This window comes from Lynx canadensis, chromosome E2 (assembly GCF_007474595.2).
Source record: "Lynx canadensis isolate LIC74 chromosome E2, mLynCan4.pri.v2, whole genome shotgun sequence".
In the NCBI taxonomy this organism is placed as follows: Eukaryota; Metazoa; Chordata; class Mammalia; order Carnivora; family Felidae; genus Lynx; species Lynx canadensis.
The window spans coordinates 29,260,756-29,278,168 of NC_044317.1; the positions used below are offsets into that span (position 1 = coordinate 29,260,756).

Consider the following 17,413-nt stretch of genomic DNA (forward strand, 5'->3'; position numbering starts at 1 on the left):
GAGCGGGAAGTTCCCTCTGCCACCCCTCACCCCACCTTCTGCCTCTCGGAACCCTCGTAAGTCCCTCTTCTCGGGTGTTAGGGAACTCCCTTCTGAACCTATTGCTAGGGCCGGGCTGGGATGTGCCTGAATGTAGAGGCAGCGGACGGAAGAATCATCCCTACCATCATGGTCATCACCAACCACCATCATCGCCGATATCTATTCGGCAATTTTCCATACGCCAGGCGGGCGCCGAACCTTCTCGTGCGTTGTTTCGTTTCATCCTCCGCAGGTTATCACCACGAACTCCTCATTTACTGCCGCGTCAGCTGAGGCCCAGAGAAATTAAATGATTTGCCCTAGTCTGTCCATCAATAGTTGGCAAAGCTCGGGCGGTCAGACCCCCGAGTTCTCCATGCTACATCTACAGGCCGGTGACCGGTCCCCGAGACCCCGGGCCGTGCAGGAGTCAACTCCAAGGGGTCGTGGTGCCGTCAGGGGGGGGATCCACGGCAGCTTCCCCTGCCAAAGCGGACGGTGGCCAGCTTCAGCAACCCCCAGACCGCTGCTCACCTTGAGGCCTTCCTCCTCAGCACAGCCGGGGCCTCACCGGCCAGGCCCCCTCTGCGGGCCCAGCTTCCCCCGAGTTAGATGCTTATTGACTGGCTGTTCCTGTCTGGTCCCGATGCCCAGAGGATTTGGCCGAGGACGTCACCGGGGCCCGTGGACCTCAGGCAAGCAGGCCTGGCGGGAGGGAGGCGCAGTGGGCCAACCACAAGGCCCGTCTCCCAACAGTGGACCGTGGGTTCCACGACCCACGTGGGCTCTCCCCTGCCACATCCTTCCCTGCAGCTCGATGGAAGCTGTTTTTGCTCCCCATTAGGCCAGACAAGGGGAGGCCTGTTAGAATCCAACCCACAGCCAAAACACGAGGGGTGTGGGATGCTGCATTGTCCAATCCTGACCCAGGCCCCGGGAACCGAGTATGCATCTTGGGGGCGGGGGGGGGGAGCTGGTCACGTGGGGCAAGGGTCCTTCACTCACGCAGCTACTGATGGTGCCAAACATCAGGTCCAGCCCAGAAAGAGGGACGAAACAAGGCCGCTTGCACTTGAGGAACTTCCTGCAGGGGGTAGACAGACAGATCGTCCTAGAGTCGAAACAGGTGCAAAATATGACGGAGCCCCAGGGGTGGTGGTGACTTCCGGTCCTTCAGGAAGGCTGCCGTGAAGAGGGGATAAGGATGCTGACGCGTTTGGACTCAGGGGGCACGGTAAGAAGAGGACGTTCCAGGCAGAAAGAACAGCATGTGCAAAGGCCCGGGAGTTCGGGAATGCGTGCGCTGTGTCCTGAGAATGTGCATTTGCCGAAGGCGGCTATAACATTGGGTACAGGGCATGGGAGGGGGCCGGCAAGGTCAGATGCGGCCCCGGAGGGATACTTCTGCCCTGAGGTGGACCCCGGGGAAAATTCACGGCCCAAGGGGCCTTTTACTCGGGCCCTCCTGAAGGTTGAAGAGATGTGGGGTTTGGAAATGAAGGCTTAATCTGCGTCTGTGAAGGAGGGCAGAGCCTGGGGGGGGGGGGGTTGCCGCTTGGAGCTTCTAGACGTGCTCCTCTCCGTGGGCAGTTCACAGCAAGGATGCTCGCTTTCTCCAAGGCCCCCGTGTCTCTCTGACTTCCCCTTTGGCCACCGGTGGGACAAAACTCTGCTTTGTAAAGGGCTCCCGTGGTCAGGTCGGCCTCCCTTAGACAAGCTCTGTATTTTAAGTGCAGCTGCTTTGGGACTTTAATCCCACTTGCCAAATCCCGACATGACAACCCCCAGAGTAGCATTCGATGGAATAAAGGGGGGGGGGGTGTCAGGAATCTTGGGGCCCGTTTTAGAAGCTTGGCTGTCGCCCGAAGTGAGTGCGGCCCCAGGAACGGCGAGCTGGAGTAAGAGAATCCCTTGGGTGCAGCTGGAGGGTGGCCTCACCGCACAGGACTGGCGACCGGAGCCTGGCTTAGGGTGGACCGCAGAGAAGCGTCTTCTGACCAGTGGGGGCTGCTGAGCTGATTGGCTGCGCTTGAGGTTGGGCCCGCCCCCCCACCCCGGGTTTCCGCCTCCAGCGTGGGTGGGAAGGAGGGGGGATGCTGCCTGCAGGGAAGCGACTCTGGGCCCCACGACGTACCCCAGCCCCACCCGCCTTCAGTCCCTGATGACGGCCTTCTAGGACCACAGTTGACCGGAGAAGCAGGAAGCCCCCATCCCGGGTTCTGCTGTCCCGGTCACGTCCCCTCTGAGCCCTCACGTCCCCGCTGCTTTGGCCTCAGGGCCAGGGAGGGTGCAGCTGGGAGACCCCCCCACCCCCACTTTCTGGGCAGGCTCTTTTGTACCCTTTGTGAGCCGCCCAGTTGGATGTAGCCACAAGAGGAGGGGCAGGAGAGGCTCAGTAATAAGTAATAATAACGACGGTTATGAGACTCACAGGTCTTAGAGAGGGGAGGGGGGGAACACCATGCAGGGCCACAAGGGAAAGACCCCCAGGGTGGACAGGAGGCAGGAGACGTTAGGGGGCTGCGCGGGGTTCCCGGAGGCAGAGGCAAAGCAGGGCGGGGAGAACAGCCTAGAAGGGCTAGTTTGAATAATTTCCGGCTTTGGGCTGTAGGGGCGGTCTCTAGCCGCTGGGCACCTGGCCCTGGGATGATGAAGGCAGAGAAACATTGCCTCCTGGGTGCCCAGGCAGGAGGAGGAAAGGCTCCGATTGGTAGTTTGCATATCAAAGGCACACTCCAGCTGGGCCCTTTGCTACCTCTAAGAACTGGCTGGCCCAGGGAGAGGCAGACTCTCCCAGCCAGAAAGAGTTTAAGATGTCAAAACATCGTAATATACAGAAAATTAAAAAAAAAAATGCAATACACAGGCTCTGCTTAAAAGTGGGTAATCGGGGGTGCCTGAGTGGCTCCGTCGATTAAGCGTCTGACCCTTGCTTTTGTGGGATCGAGCTTTGCATCGGGCTCTACGCTGATGGCACGGAGCCTGCTTGGGATTCTCTCTCTCTCTCTCTCTCTCTCTCTCTCTCTCTCTCAAAATATAAATAAATAAACATTAAAAAAAGTGGGGACTCAAAGCTGAGGACAGGTATGACACATAACTGGGGCATCCCCGTTTTTTGCAGAGGTGGAAACTGAGGCCCAGATACTCCAAGTTTTGTGTAGGCTCACGGTTGGTAAGGGACAGAGGGAAATTTGACCTGTGGTCTTGTATTTGTGTCACCAGGTCCCTACACCTCTCCCATCTCGGGTATCTGTGTCTCTTCCTTTGCCCCCTTCCAGAAAAGAGACTCAAGCTTTCTTACCCAGAAGAAAGGACCCCGAACTCCCTCCGCAGTGCACACCCGGGCACTCCCTAGACGTGCTCCCCCGACAAGGTGGCAAGGGGGTGATTCTCAACCCAAAAGACGGGGTGGTGCTTAACTCCTGGGAGCCAACAGCAAAGCCCGCAACTGGCGAGAGGCCAAGAGGGAAGGAGGGAACTTTCAGAGGAGAGTAGGAGGCCGTGCCTGTGCCCCAAACCCACAGCTCGCCTCTTTTGGGCTCCCCCCCAAAACTGAGGGCCCCCCACCACCACCTAAACTGAGGCTCTGACTTGTTCCTTTTGTTTCTGAACCTGCTTTCTCGCCCCCCCTCCCCGTCAGTTCCATTTTCTGGAAGTACTTCAGTGACTCCGTATGAGTTGAGGGACAAGTCTCTGGCCGTTAGCGCTCTGACCGCGATGTTGTTTGAGGCCACACTTTGGGGTCCTCAAAGGGCCCGGGGTCAGAGGGATTCACTAGAAAGCACCCCATGGACCCAGCCTGGCCCTCACCAGCTGAGCGAGCCCCACCGTGCAGGCAGGCGTGAGCATCAGTGCCCAGGCGGAAGGGAGCTCGCGATAGTCCCTCTGAGCACAAGGAGACAGATGCCGCTGAAAGCCTGAGGATTATTTGCCTGGCACGTGTGACCTGCTAATTAAGTTTTACTATTTACCTCTGGAAAGCGACGTGGCTTCCTGGGCTCTGGAGAGGGCCTGACCCCTCCCCTCTCGTCTTTCCATCCTCCACCCCGCTCAGGCCTGGAAACTTCTAGCTCTGAGAGGGGGGTACATCGTTGTTGGGGCCTAGAGAAGGGGAAAAAGTCACATAAGCCCCTGTGCACACCCCACCTCCCCCCCCCCCAAGTGCCCCGTAGGTGGAGAGCAAGCCTAGGGATACGGGGCAAGAGAATGAAGTCATTCAGCCAAGGCTAATTAGCTCCTTCTAGCTACTTGACCTTGATCTCTTTGAAGGTCATTCCCCTCACTTGTAAGGTGGGGGAAATAATCACATTTCCCTCTGAGGATCGATGGGAGGATTAGAGGAGGCCGTGTTCGTGTGGGAGAGTTGGCTAGATACCCACTCAATGTCTGTCTTTCCCTTCCTTGTTACCTACAGGCCCAGAATTCTTTAGTTGGCCAGCAAAGTGCCCAGATAAACGATCATGTTTCCTGATCTCCTTTGCAGCGAGGGCTGACCCAGGAGATATAAGTGGAAGTTGTTGGCCATGGCGGTGGAGTTCATCTGCTTCCATAAAGACAAACCTGCCGCTCTTTCCTCCTTGCTTCATTCTCCTTCTTGCCTGGGATGCAAACATGATGGCTGGAGCTCTAGCAACCACCTTGGCGTATGAAGTGATCTCGGGAACGGGTCCACGTACTGAAGACGGTGGAACGAAAGGATGGAGATGTCACGCTGACTCTGGACCATCTATTTTTGGATTTATTCTAAGGGATAGACACTTAACCTCTCTGTTGGTTTAAGTCAGTGGTTCTCAAAGTCTAGCTTCCACTAGAATTACCTGGAAGGCTGGTTACACACAAAGATAGCTAGGCTGCAGTGCCTGGAGGTTCTGATTTGATAGGTCTGGGATGGGGCCTCACAGTTTTGTTTCTAACGTGTTCCCAGGTGATGCTATGGTGCTGGCCTGGGTACAAGGTGCACCTTGAGAACCACCGGTTCAAGCCATCATCAGTGAAGTTCTTTATCTTCCGAAGCAGAACCCAATCCTAACTTACCTAGCAAGGTAAGTGCTTCACACTCGATTAATGTGATTATTATTTTTGTACAGGGGTGGAATGATAGCCAGGGGGCTACCCATTCCCCTCCTGGCACCCAGGAGATCAAAGGGCTGGGAGGGAGGGCAAAGCCGTGACGGCCAGCGTGCCCACCCCAGCTGAAGGCAGCCTTGACCTCCCCAAAGGAGACTGGGTGGCCCCAATGCCTTTCTTCGGGGAGCGGTTGAGGCCCCACTTTGCCCAGATCCATTGTTTGGCACCTCCCGTTTGTCTGAGTTGCCCAGAAATTTTCTGAAAACAGGAACCACGTGTGAAGTCGAGCGCTCTGCAAGTATTATCTCATTGAATCCTCGTGACCCATTTCACAGATGAGGAAACTCAAGCGAACAAAGGGTAAGTCACCTGCGCACAGTCACAACACCCTCGTGAGCGACGGAGTCGGGGTTTGAACTGTAAATGCCACCCCCCCAACAGCTAGGAGAGGCTGGAGCCACCCCCGCCCTGGCATGGGGCGATGCTCAGCTGTATTCTCAGAGATAAGAAAGCAAGGGGGCCACGGGGCAGCTTTGGGAGAGGGTGGAGGGAGTCTGGACCCTCCTGCCCCTGCGTCCACGGACCTGCACTGAGGGCTGAACACCAAGCCCTATAGAGAACGAGGAGAGGCGACCCCTTGTCCGGGCATGTGCGCTGTGTTGATGGATTGGAAGCCATGCTTCTCCTGAGGTCAGTGGCCCTCCCTGCCCTGCCAGCCACTCTAATAAAATATGAAGTTCAGAAACCCCAGGCAATCCTCTCTCTCCGCTGAGTGATGACCTTGTAATTGGCTCACAAGCTAGCTTGATTTATCCACTCCAACCCGGGCAGCCCGAAAAGGATGAATGAGCTTCAGCGGCCTGCGGACGAGAGCAGAGTCCCTGGGAGCCGTGATGCCATGGGCGTGGGGGCCATTTGTCACCACCAGCCTTTGCCTAATTGTGGGAAGATAAAGCGGGAAGGTGCCGGGTTGCAACGTGTAATCGTGGTCTTTCGTGGAACAACCTGGGGCCCAGTTGGCCAGGCGGGTGGTCCGACTGGGAAAGTCCCAGACACGGACCTGCTCCTCTGACACTGCCCCCACCCCCCCATGAAAGAGGGCCCTGTAGGGAGGGACTGTGAAGCTAATGGTGCTACAGCCTCAGGGGAAGGTGATGCCCTCTGCCGAGCGTCCTGGGTTCGAATCCTGACTCTGCCATTTACCGGCTGAGGGCCGGTGGCCAAAGTCACGTAACCTCTCCCTGCTGAGCATCATGGTTAAGAGCACAGACTCTGGATTTGAATCTGGCCTCCACCTTTCACTAGCTGTGTGGCCTTGGACAAGTTACTCGATCTTTCTGTGCCTCATTTTCCTTATCCATACGATGGGGACAATAATAACACTCAACAGGCTGTTGTGGCAAATTATCACGATCTGGGGGGTTTAAAACAACAGATATTTATGCTCCCACAGTTCTGGAGGCCAGAAGTTTGAAATCAAAGTGCTGGCAGGGTCACGCTGCCCCTGAAGGCATTGCGGGGAGGACCCTTCCTTGCCTGTTCGCCTCCGGGTGGCCCCAGAGTTCATTGGCTTGTGGCTGGGCCACACCAGCCTCCGCTTTGGTCTTCTTATGGCCCCCCCCCCTCCTCTCTGTCCCCTGTCAGGACACTTGTCATTGGACTTAGGGCCCACCCGGATAATCCAGGACGATCTCACCTTAAATTTTTTTGACTTCATTACCTTTGCCGAGACCCTTTTACCAAATAGGGTCACACTCACAGATTCCGGAGGTTGGGACCTGGACGTAACTTTCTGGGGCTGTCCTTCAACCTACTCCAAGGGCTGTTTTGAGAATTAATGAATTCATACTTGTAAAGTTCTGAGGCAAGGGGCTGGCACATCTTAAGTGCTATACAAGTATCTGCTACGTGAATGTGTGGGTACATACATATTATATGATTATTATATATGTATTCTAGGTTCTGTAATGTATGAAACGTATACAGATATTTATTTGTATTTTAATATAGATAATATTATAAATATAGATATAGATATAGATATAATATAGATAATAAATAAATATACAGATATTTATTTATATTTTAATATAGATATTAGACATTAATATATTTATTATTAGTTTAATATTAGACTTTAATTATATTTAATTTAATTTAATATATTCGACTTCATATATTCATATGTGTGTATTAACGCATGTAATAAATCTACATGTATATATGCAGAGAAAATACACATTCTGGAGTAAATCAAGCTATTGCAAGGATTAGAGAGGACGCTGTCACTGTGGTCAGGGCATAGTAACTATTTGGCAGATGCTGGCTTTTGGTATTATGACATCGTACAGGCTCAGGGATGGGAAGGTCAGTCCTTCAACTATTCCACAGATATTTATTAGGCATCTGTTTTGTGCCAGGTGCTTGTTAGGCAATGGGGATAAGAAAGGGGGTAAAAGAGCCCCCTTTCCTCCCAGAAAGCTGTAGTTGGGGAAACAAAGACACAAGTAAGTGTAACATTATGTCAGCCAGTGACAAGGAGAAAGGAAGGACGAATAACAACAGCAGGCATAACCCCAAATCACACGTGTCCTGGTAAAGGATGGACCCCGTGGGGAGACAGGTAGGTAAACTGAGAACCCAGCCTACCGTTTTAGGTTTGACACGCGGGGAAGGAGAGCGGGGACGACAGGGGAATCGGGAAACTTTCAGGTGGAGGGGAGGTGCCTCTTGAAGTGTGAGGAAGGGGAGGGAAGCAAGCAGAGCAAAGTGGGGGAGGGCATTCCGGCAGGCGGAACAGCAGGAGAGAAGGGTGCTGGCACAGGAGGGGCGATGCTCGGGGCCGAGGCATGAAGCGGCCTGATCCAGCTGGGGTGCGGGCAGCTGAGGGGCGTGGGCTGGCCACACTGCCAAGGGCACTGGGGACTGACCCGCGAAGGCTCTGGTCCCACCACCCAGCAGGGGGCTCGGTCACTGTGGCCTGACTAGGAGGACTCATGGACTTTCGCACTCTGCTTGCAGCTGGAGTTTTAAGGACCTGGGGACAGAGAGATGGCGGGGGCGGGGGTGTCAGGAGAGAGGCAGAGTCCTGAACCATCAGAGATGAAATACACAACGTGCCTAACATGAGTTTCATAGTGGACCATGCTTAGAATTGTATCTGTGTTGTCCGGTGTAAGGAAACCAGGCTCAGAGGGGTGCAGCGATTTGCCTGAGGTCACACAGTAAGTTATTTCCCTGGCAGAACCCCTCTCCTCGCTGCGGCCTGCTGGGCCCTATGTGATCTGGCCCTAACTAGGTCTCTGACCATGTTCCATCTCCTCTCTTCCCGCCACACGGCCCCGAGGGCCTCTGCAGCCAGTTCACCCTTCCCTTGCTGTTCCCACATCCTCTGCTGGGTAATTCGGATTCAAGCGCTCCAGCTTGGACGGCACCGCCTTGGGAATTGGTCTGAGCCACATCTATTCAGCCTGCCTGAGTGGAGTCTGACTACCGCTGTGGGCGATGAACAGCTCTGGAGCTGACTCGCCACCCGGCTTCTCTGGTCCTGGCGTTTTCCAAAAAGCCTCGGCAGCGTGGCTAACCTCTGTATGTTATGGTGGGGGAGGGGGGTGTGGGCTGGAGGTTGCAATGCAGGGGAGTTGATGGCCCGTTCAATGAGGGACGGATGGAAACTGGTAGATAGACGCCACAAACTCGTGGCCTTCAGCGGGACAGTTCTGAGATGTGTCTTGCTCAGCACCTCAGAGGGTCTCGAGGGGTACTGGGCCCAGCGGTCCACAGAGGTAACCGATGCCCCGAAACACCTGTATTTGCTTTTCTCATTTCCCTGTCTCTTTTGTCCTGCTCCCTCACTGCTTCCTGCAGTCAGCTCCTGGATAACCCACCTGCACCAAATCCTTGTCTCAGGCTCTGCTTTGGGGGACGCTGGAACTAAGACATGTACCTTTCCTGCTCCTATTATTTTCTGGGTTACTCAAATCACTTGCCGTTATCTCTAATCACGTAGCTTGTAGGTCTCGATAGGTAGATGGCCCCCAGTGTTCTTCACTTTTGATGCCCACTCGTATGTAGCTGGCCTCCCCTGCATTGTGACAGTGTGGTCAGGTGTGACCAATAGAATCCAGTGGACGTGAGGGTCCGTGACATCTAAGGCTAGGGCAGAGGACATTACCCTGCTACTCTGGCGAAGACAGCCGCCACGTTGTAAGGCCACTCAAGCAGCCCTGTAGAGAGGTCCACGCGGGAGGAAGCAAGGCCTCCTGTCCACAGCTGCGTCTCCCACACCGTGTGGCCTTATCAGATACCCCCAAGTGGTATCAGCCCTGGAACGGCCAGCATCTCTGTGCCCAACTCGGTCTCTGGTCCAGCCAGCCAGGACGCCCCCGGAGCTGGCTTGAGTGTCCCTCCCCTCCAGGAGTGACACAATGCTCCCAAGGACAAGTCACTGGCTCAAAGGTCTGGCCCTAGCCCCGTTCCCTCTCGTTGCCCAGTGTCACCTCAGGCAACCCGTCTTCTCTCTCTGGCTGTGGCCTTGGCTCCAAAGAGATACTCAGGAGCCCCCTCTGTGCATGAGGCGGGGTCAGCGCACAGAGCCCCGGGCCCCCACTCGGTTCCTGCCTTCACCCAGGGCAACTCTACTTTCCTGTTCTGTAGATTGGGGTTTCTAAGCAAGACATCACCTGATACACACCTGCTAGAATCATGGCGAGAAGTTACAACACCGATTGCTGGTGAAGATTCAGGGCACCTGGAATTCTCCCTCCTTGCTGGCAGGAAGGCAGAAATGCTACAGACACTTTGGGAAACCTTGGCAGTTTCTCAGAAAGTTAAATATGGATTTACCGGGGCGCCTGGGTGGCGCAGTCGGTTAAGCGTCCGACTTCAGCCAGGTCACGATCTCGCGGTCCGTGAGTTCGAGCCCCGCATCGGGCTCTGGGCTGATGGCTCAGAGCCTGGAGCCTGTTTCCGATTCTGTGTCTCCCTCTCTCTCTGCCCCTTGCCCGTTCATGCTCTGTCTCTCTCTGTCCCAAAAATAAACATTGAAAAAAAAAATTAAAAAAAAAAAAATAGATTTACCATGTGACCCAGCAATCCCCACCATAGGTATTTACCAAGGAGGGGGAAAAAACTACATTCACATAAAATCCGGACACAATTGTTCACTGAAGCCTTGTGTGTAATAGCCAGAAAGCAGACACAGCCTAGCTGCCGCTAGGTGGAGAATAGGTAAATAAACCGCGGTTCCTCCATACAATGGAATACTACTCAGCAATAAAAAGGAATGAACGACGGACACGCACAGCACCGTGGGCGTAATCCTAGTGCATCGTTACATACGTCGTTAAATGCAACGGCTGTTACAATGCAGGATCCCATTTATACGTCATTCTGGAAGACGGTTGAACCAGTGGTGGCGAGGGGGGAGGGCAGCTGTCGACCACAGAGGGCCGCGGGGGACCTAAGCGGGGCCGGTGGACCCCTCCTAACCCCGATCGTGGTAGCCGTGACGCCACCGTGCTTTTTAAACTAGCAGACTTGCGTGCTCTGGGGGTGAAATTACTGCATGTAAGTTACACCTTCCCTGAGAACTGAAAACAACAACAACAAAAAATCATCATCATCATCTGAAGAAAGGGTTCTGCTGTTCCAAAACAGAAGCCAGAACGTCCCCAAGCTGGGACAGTCTAAAGGTCCTTCCCGCCACGCCAGTGTGGGATCCCAGAGGGACGCAGAGCTGGGCTTCCCAGCTCCGAGCCGCGCCCAGGGGCTTGGCGGGCGGATCTGACACCCTGTGTCGGCTTGTCTGTTGGGTGCCCCGCCTGGGAGACACTGGTCCTCCCCCGCTCCCCCTGCGTGGCCTCCACTGAACAAACACTGACCCCTGCTGTCTCCTTCTGCTTCTCTTCCCCTCTAGCCTGCATCTCGGGGCCAGGAAACTGTGGTCCGTGCCTAGGTCGGGGGAGCTTCTGGAGAGGAGCAGGGGAACAGACACAAGCAACAGCTGGCCGCCAGCCCTTCAGCGGGTGGGGGTCCCGCTGGAACTAGGCTTTTGTCCTGGAGCCACCAGCCCTCTCCGGGGGCTGGGACAGGGCAGAGCCCAGATGGGAAGCCCAGGGGCTCCCAGGACACCCTGCTGCCTACCTGCCTTTGTCCCAGTCGCGCTGCCCAGGCCTGAGGGGGAGGAGGAGGGGGAGGAGGGCATCAAGGGGTCCCACAGATGGGGGCAGGACTGGGGTACAGAGCCACAGAGGCCACAGGCCGAGTCGGCCCGGCTCTGCTGAGGGTAGCCAGCTAAGTGCTGCCCTTCTCTGGACCTCAGTCTTCCTGGCTGTTAAATGGGAATGCCAGTCCCTGTTCTTCGCTTCTCTCCTTTATTTGCCCACCGAGCACAGGCACCCTAGGGGGCGTGAAGAGACGCACGGGGCTGCCGGGGTCCCCGGCCCCACAGAGCTCAGAGACTCAAAGGGACCCGGAGGTTCACAGCAAACAGGGTAGCGGCGGGCGGTGGACACGATGAGTCCCAGTCTACAAGGACGGCTTGGAACCGGTCTATTTACTCACTCCGGGAGATGACCCAGGGAACGAAGTGGGGTTAGGCTGGCTGGGAGCTGGGGTTGCGGGGTGCGGAACAAGGCAGATTCTGGACTTCGCCCCCAGAGCCCCCTGAACCTATCCTTGGGTGCTCACGTAGGCGTGTGCGTGACATCGCGGCCCGCGTGGGCCTCGGCGTTGGGTGCGCGCACAGCCCAAACGTGCGTGCCTCGCCGCGCGAGCGCGCGTCCGTACTTCTGGACGTGAAGGTCGATGCCACGCGTCCGGTGTATGGGTGAGGGGACGCCGCGTGTGTTGGTGGGCTGTGAGCGCGTGTTTGCGTGGGCACGGCGGGGGCGGAGCCACCGGGTCCCGTGCGCCCGTGTCCGGGGAGGGGGCTGCTGCCCCAGCTGTCCCCAGCCGAGACCCCGGGCACGCACACGGTTGCCTTCTCCCGGGGGGGCGAAGCCGGAGCCTCCCCAGGTGACACAGCCGCCCCGGGCAGGGCCGGGCCGGGCACCGTCGGCCAAGCGCTGATGAGCTCCCTTCATGTGGTAGCTTGGACCTATTTCTGTCTTGTTTGGCTCGTCCTGGCCGGGTGTTCCCGTCCAATGATGCCCTGTTTCTCCACCCGGCTATTTCAGCTAAGGAATGTGCTGTTTGTGTCTCAAGCAGAAAAACCAAAAACCCCCATTATGGTTAGCTGTCCTGCGGCTTCGAGCAGCCACTCATTTACTTAGGTTTCTCCTAGGCTATATTTGTCGACGGATGCCATGTTGAACTTGGAAGGCACGGGTTGGGGGGACCAAGGCCTCTTTGGGGGAGGCTGGGGCATCATCTCAGGCCTCTCCACCGTCCAGGACGGCGTTTGACTTCTCTGCTCGGGGCGGGGAGCTGCCCATTCTGCTCCCCCGCTGCACTGCCCAGCACCCCTGGGCCTGGCTCCCCCAGGCCTTCGGCCTCAGCTGCAAGCCCTCCGCCCCCCGTAGAGTTTTCTGGAACCCTGCTCCACACATCCAGAGCAGCATGGGGGCAGTTACGGCACAGGATCTAGAACAGAACTGTCCGGTCTGACCCTTGGTTCGGCCATCAACTGGCTGGATTACTCAAGCGAGTTATTTCTCTCTGTTTTGCTACCCCTCCATCCACGAAGTGGGAATAAGATGCAGGATGGTTCTAAGACATGCATTTTCACACTCTCACATTGGCCTTACGGTCCATAGCGTGGCTCCAGTTTTTCTCTGTCTTAATGAATCAGGAACTGAGGGTGTGGTTCATCATCGATGGCGTGTAGAATTCTATGAAACAGGCTCATAGCCCTGTAACAGATGGCACATTTGAATTAAGCTAATTTGAGGAGGTTGTTTTTTTTTTTTATGTTTTTATTTATTTTTGAGACAGAGAGAGACAGAGCATGAATGGGGGAGGGTCAGAGAGATAAGGAGACACAGAATCCGAAGCAGGCTCCAGGCTCTGAGCTGTCAGCACAGAGCCCGACTCGGGGCTCGAACTCACAGACCGTGAGATCATGACCTGAGCCGAAGTCGGACGCCCAACCGACTGAGCCACCCAGGCGCTCCCAGAGGAGGTTTTAATAAAGAAACGCAAAGCCGTGAGCAGGATGTGGGGAAACCACGGGCGGTAGTGAGATACTGGGACTAGTGAGAGAAGCATTTTCATGACTCCAGACCTCAAGAAGGAGGTGGGGGGCGAGGGGTTACCGGAACCTTCGGGAGACATTTTGGTACCGAGGACCCTTGCCAGCAGTGACCTTCTCTTGTGGGGCGCACGGCCATCCCAAGACAGGCTACTGGCTCCGGCACCTATTAACTATATGATTTGGGGCAAGTTATTTAGTTTACCCATGCCTCAGTTTACTCATCTGCAAAGTGGACGTGATGATGGTTCCTACCTCATAGGATTGTTGCCAGGCTTACATAAGTGAATACATCGAGTGTCTAGAACATCTCAGTAAAGCCTGCCTATTATGGTCCTCATCCTTTCGGTAATAGTACCTGAAGTCGTTCTTTCTACCTTGGAGTTCTAAGCTGCCCCATTGCCTGTCCTAACTCCAAACCTGGCCCTCCACTGTCCTGTCTGTTCTGTGAACTATGGCCACCAGAAAGCCCTGGCTCCATGGAACCACAGCAGTGATATAGGATCAGGTCAGGGTCACCTCCCAGCAGACACTACTGGTAAATGGTCTCTGCTCACCACTCACCGTCAGCCCCTCACCCCATCCTGCCCTACCCAGCCCCCCGCAGGACTAGAACACAGATGGCAAGCCACCATGGAGCGTCTCTAACTGACGGGGGAGTGGAGGTCAAGAGCCTTGCTCCTGCCTCTTTCCCCTCCTCCCTTTCCCCTTCCTCCACACCCCCGCGCCTCAGTTCTAGAATCTTCCAGAACAGTGGCTCCCCAACAGTTTCATCCGCAGCCCCCTTAGGCCACACCAAAGTCCCCAGACCACGAATCTCATCCTACCCCAGGGCAGGAAGGAAAGAGAAGGCGGTGAGAGCACGGAAGAGCCCCGTGGGAGCCCTCGAGAGAGCCTCTGTACAGAAATAAGGGCATGGGGGTGATTCATAACCAAACTGCAACACCTACATGTTTCAGAGTCTAGTAGTTATTGGAAAATGATAGGCCCCACACTCCGCTGGTGCAAATACGCATCCCTACATGCTGTGGGGTTAACCGACAACCCGCCACAAGCTGCCCTGATGACGAGGGAACTAAACCAACAGCGATTCGTAATTAAAACATAAGAATAGCGACAACTGCAAACCAGGACCAGCCCGAGGCAGCCCCGATGATGCCCGGACCTCTCGCGTAGGACATCTCGGCCTGTGGGAACATGTGGTAGCGTTTTGCGATGCGGCCAAGGGCTGCATGGCCGCCCGACGTCTTTGCCAAATGCTGAATCAAGTCTTCAAGAGCCTTCTAACGTGCTAATTTTCGTTTATAAATACCAAATTTTAGCAGCCCTCAGTGACTCACTGGACCTATTAGTGAGTGGCTATTTGTTTAGAGAATCGTGCATCGTTTGCTGAAGGAAGATTGTTGGCTTGGAAAAAAAAAAAAATCACTGTGTCTAGAATCTTGTGTTTCAGGGAAAATAGCCACGATGTAGAAGCCAAAAGACCTGGGTTCGAGACCTAGCGATACACACCCTGAGCCTCAGAGTCTCAGGAAATCACAGCGGACCGCTGCGTCCATAACAGGCGGGCTTATGAACAAGGAAGTGACGTCATTGGCTCACAAGGGACTTGGCATCACGTTGCAGTGGGAATCTCACAGGAGGGACAGCAGGGCCGGTGGCTTCAACAGCTCAGTGTCATTTTTGAGAACCCCCATCGGCTCCGTCTTCCTTGGGGTGGCTTCCTCCCTCTGTGTGTTATTCCCAGAAGCAAATGTACAAGGGTGTTATCAGGGAACTGCCTCGGAGAGAAGGTGGAGAGACAGCCGGGCGAGTCTGGCACTAAAGACCGGGATCAAGGTTGGGTGGAAACGCTCTGGAGTGCCTGCAGGGGCTAAGGAAGGGTCAACAAGGCTGTGGGGGAGTCCTAGGGCCAAGGTCCCCGCAGATCCCCTGGACGCAGCCCGCCTCGGTGTCCCTGCCACGCTCCTTCATTGGCCCGGAGCCGCCCGAGGGAGGCGTGGCCTCAGGGCCAAGGTGGAGAAGGATTTCAGCATGCAGCGCAGTCCTTGGACATTTACGATCCCTGTGGTGACAGGTCTGCAGGGGAGAGGGGTCGCCGAGGTTTTAAGCAGGCTGCTTCACGCTCCGCAGTGCATTCCTGATGGCCTTGGGGGGGGCGGGGGGCGGGGGGGGGGTGCCCGTCGGACGCCCTCCTGGAGCGGAATCCCCAGGTGGGTCTTCGGCCTCCATGGGCCCGTGTCATCATCGCCTCCTTCCCTCCGCCTTCATGCTTCCTTCTGCCACCTGCCAGGGCACCTTGGGCGCTTGCACGTTGCTCGGAGTCCTGCCTGGTTTTCTCTAATAACCATCTGCGTAGCCACTTTGGCCCGTTCGCCGGGGTCCTTGCTGGGGTGTGGAATTCCCAGGCCCCAAGGAAGTGCCCTCCGTCGAGAGATTCTTGTGTCTCTGGTCCTACACGCCAGCCCCCTTGAACAAGAACGCCTGAGCCCCACCCCCTCCCGCGGAGCTCCGCCCACACTGAGCCGGGACGCGCCACTCATTATTGCTTTTCTTCGGCTGCAGGGCCACGCCCGGTCCCACCGCCTTCCACCTCAGCCTCCGAGGCAATGTGGGCCTTTGCCCTACGTCTCAGCCTGGCAGCCGGGCTCCCAGTAGAAGCGTTGGTTGCCTAGTGAGGGGGAGGCTGCTCCAGCCCCCCCCCCCCAGCCAGGGCGGAGGAAGCACCTGCTCTTACAGGCAGGGCACGCTGCCCCAGGCATCCATGTGCCCGAGGACATCCATTCAGATGCCCCCATTGCACATTTCAGGACCCCCCAGGTCTTCCCGAGCAGGGCCTTGGCCTTTGCATGACAGAACTGCCCTGGTGTCTGCACGCAGACGTCTCCGGTGTTGTCACCATGGAGCTCTCTGCCTCTTCGCTCGGCTGTGTCTGCCTTTCCAGGGCAGGTGATAAAGGCCTTTTTGTGAGCCACCCCTGAGGCCAAAGTTTTGTCCCGGACCTGGGCACGGGAGGGAGGGATCCTGAACCATATCCGTGCTGCCGCAGCGTTGGGAAGGCCACCAGCGGCGTCTGCTACGGAGGGGACCTTACAAAGGACACAGCCCCTGCTTACAGACAGGGATACTGGGGTCTAGAGTGGAGGTGGGAGAGACGCGCCCGGGGTCTCACGGTGAACTCGGGCCGCGACAGGAGACTGGGACCTAGGCAGACTCTTCCGGAACAGGTTACACGCATCCTGTCCCGGGACCAGCACCCGCGACTGGGCCCTGCTCTTACTGAGCTGGCCCGGGACAAGCCCTCCCTTTTCGGAGATCTCAGCTGGGTTGGCCGTTTTGGTTTCCGGAGCTCCGCCTGGGCTCTGGCTACTTCTCCCTGGAACACCGGAGCAGCCCCTAGGAGTGAACTCACAGCCAACCCGGGTGAGATATTTTTAGAGCCATTAAATGTAGCAATAACTCCTCACCTTCTCTTAAGGCTCATTTCCTATTTCTCTATTAAAAGGAATAAAAACCCATCCTGGAAGGCTGCCCGACACCCTTTTTGGGGAAGGAGGTGGGACCGGACGCCAGGCAGGCAGTGCTGGCCAAGGTCAGATGGAGTTTGCCTGTGAATCCTCCACGAGGCTTGCCTGACGGCGCAGCGACCCCCACCTCAGCTCTCCAGCGATGTCTGAGTTCCTGCTGCCGTGACCTGAGTACCAGGGATTGTTCAACAAATGGGGACCAGATGGATGATCTTCCCGATGGGACTCAGGAGGGAGCATTATCTCCAGGTCATACAGACCTCCTAAATCACCTCCACCTTCCTGTAGCCTGGCCGGAAAGTCTACCCCTGGGCACTTTCTCTCGTTGGCTGAGCCCAGGGTTAATTCCACACGTCCACATTCATTCTTGGGGGTTGTCTTTTCTGCAGGCCCCTTGCTTGAAAATAGAAACACCCCTGGAAAGAAGTTCCAATGTCAGAGCTCTTTGGTTGGGACAGAGTGTGGATTCCCATATCTGCCACTTAGAAACTGGGTAATCAAGCAAACCATTTCCTCTCTCTGAGTCTCAGATACCCACTGGGATCAATTGTCTTTATAGGACCTCTCTCCTGCGGCTCTTAGAAAGATCAGGTTCATCAGTGGTTTG

General features: G+C 56.0%; 1 long non-coding RNA gene across 1 annotated transcript; it reads left to right on the top strand.

Annotated features, from left to right (window-relative positions):
• The first annotated feature begins 4,479 nt into the window (after positions 1–4,479).
• Positions 4,480–9,931, top strand: LOC115503414. The gene is made up of 3 exons (XR_003965366.1): positions 4,480–5,063; positions 5,357–5,448; positions 9,745–9,931. It is a non-coding gene; the product is annotated as an uncharacterized LOC115503414 (long non-coding RNA).
• Positions 9,932–17,413: the final 7,482 nt, after the last annotated feature.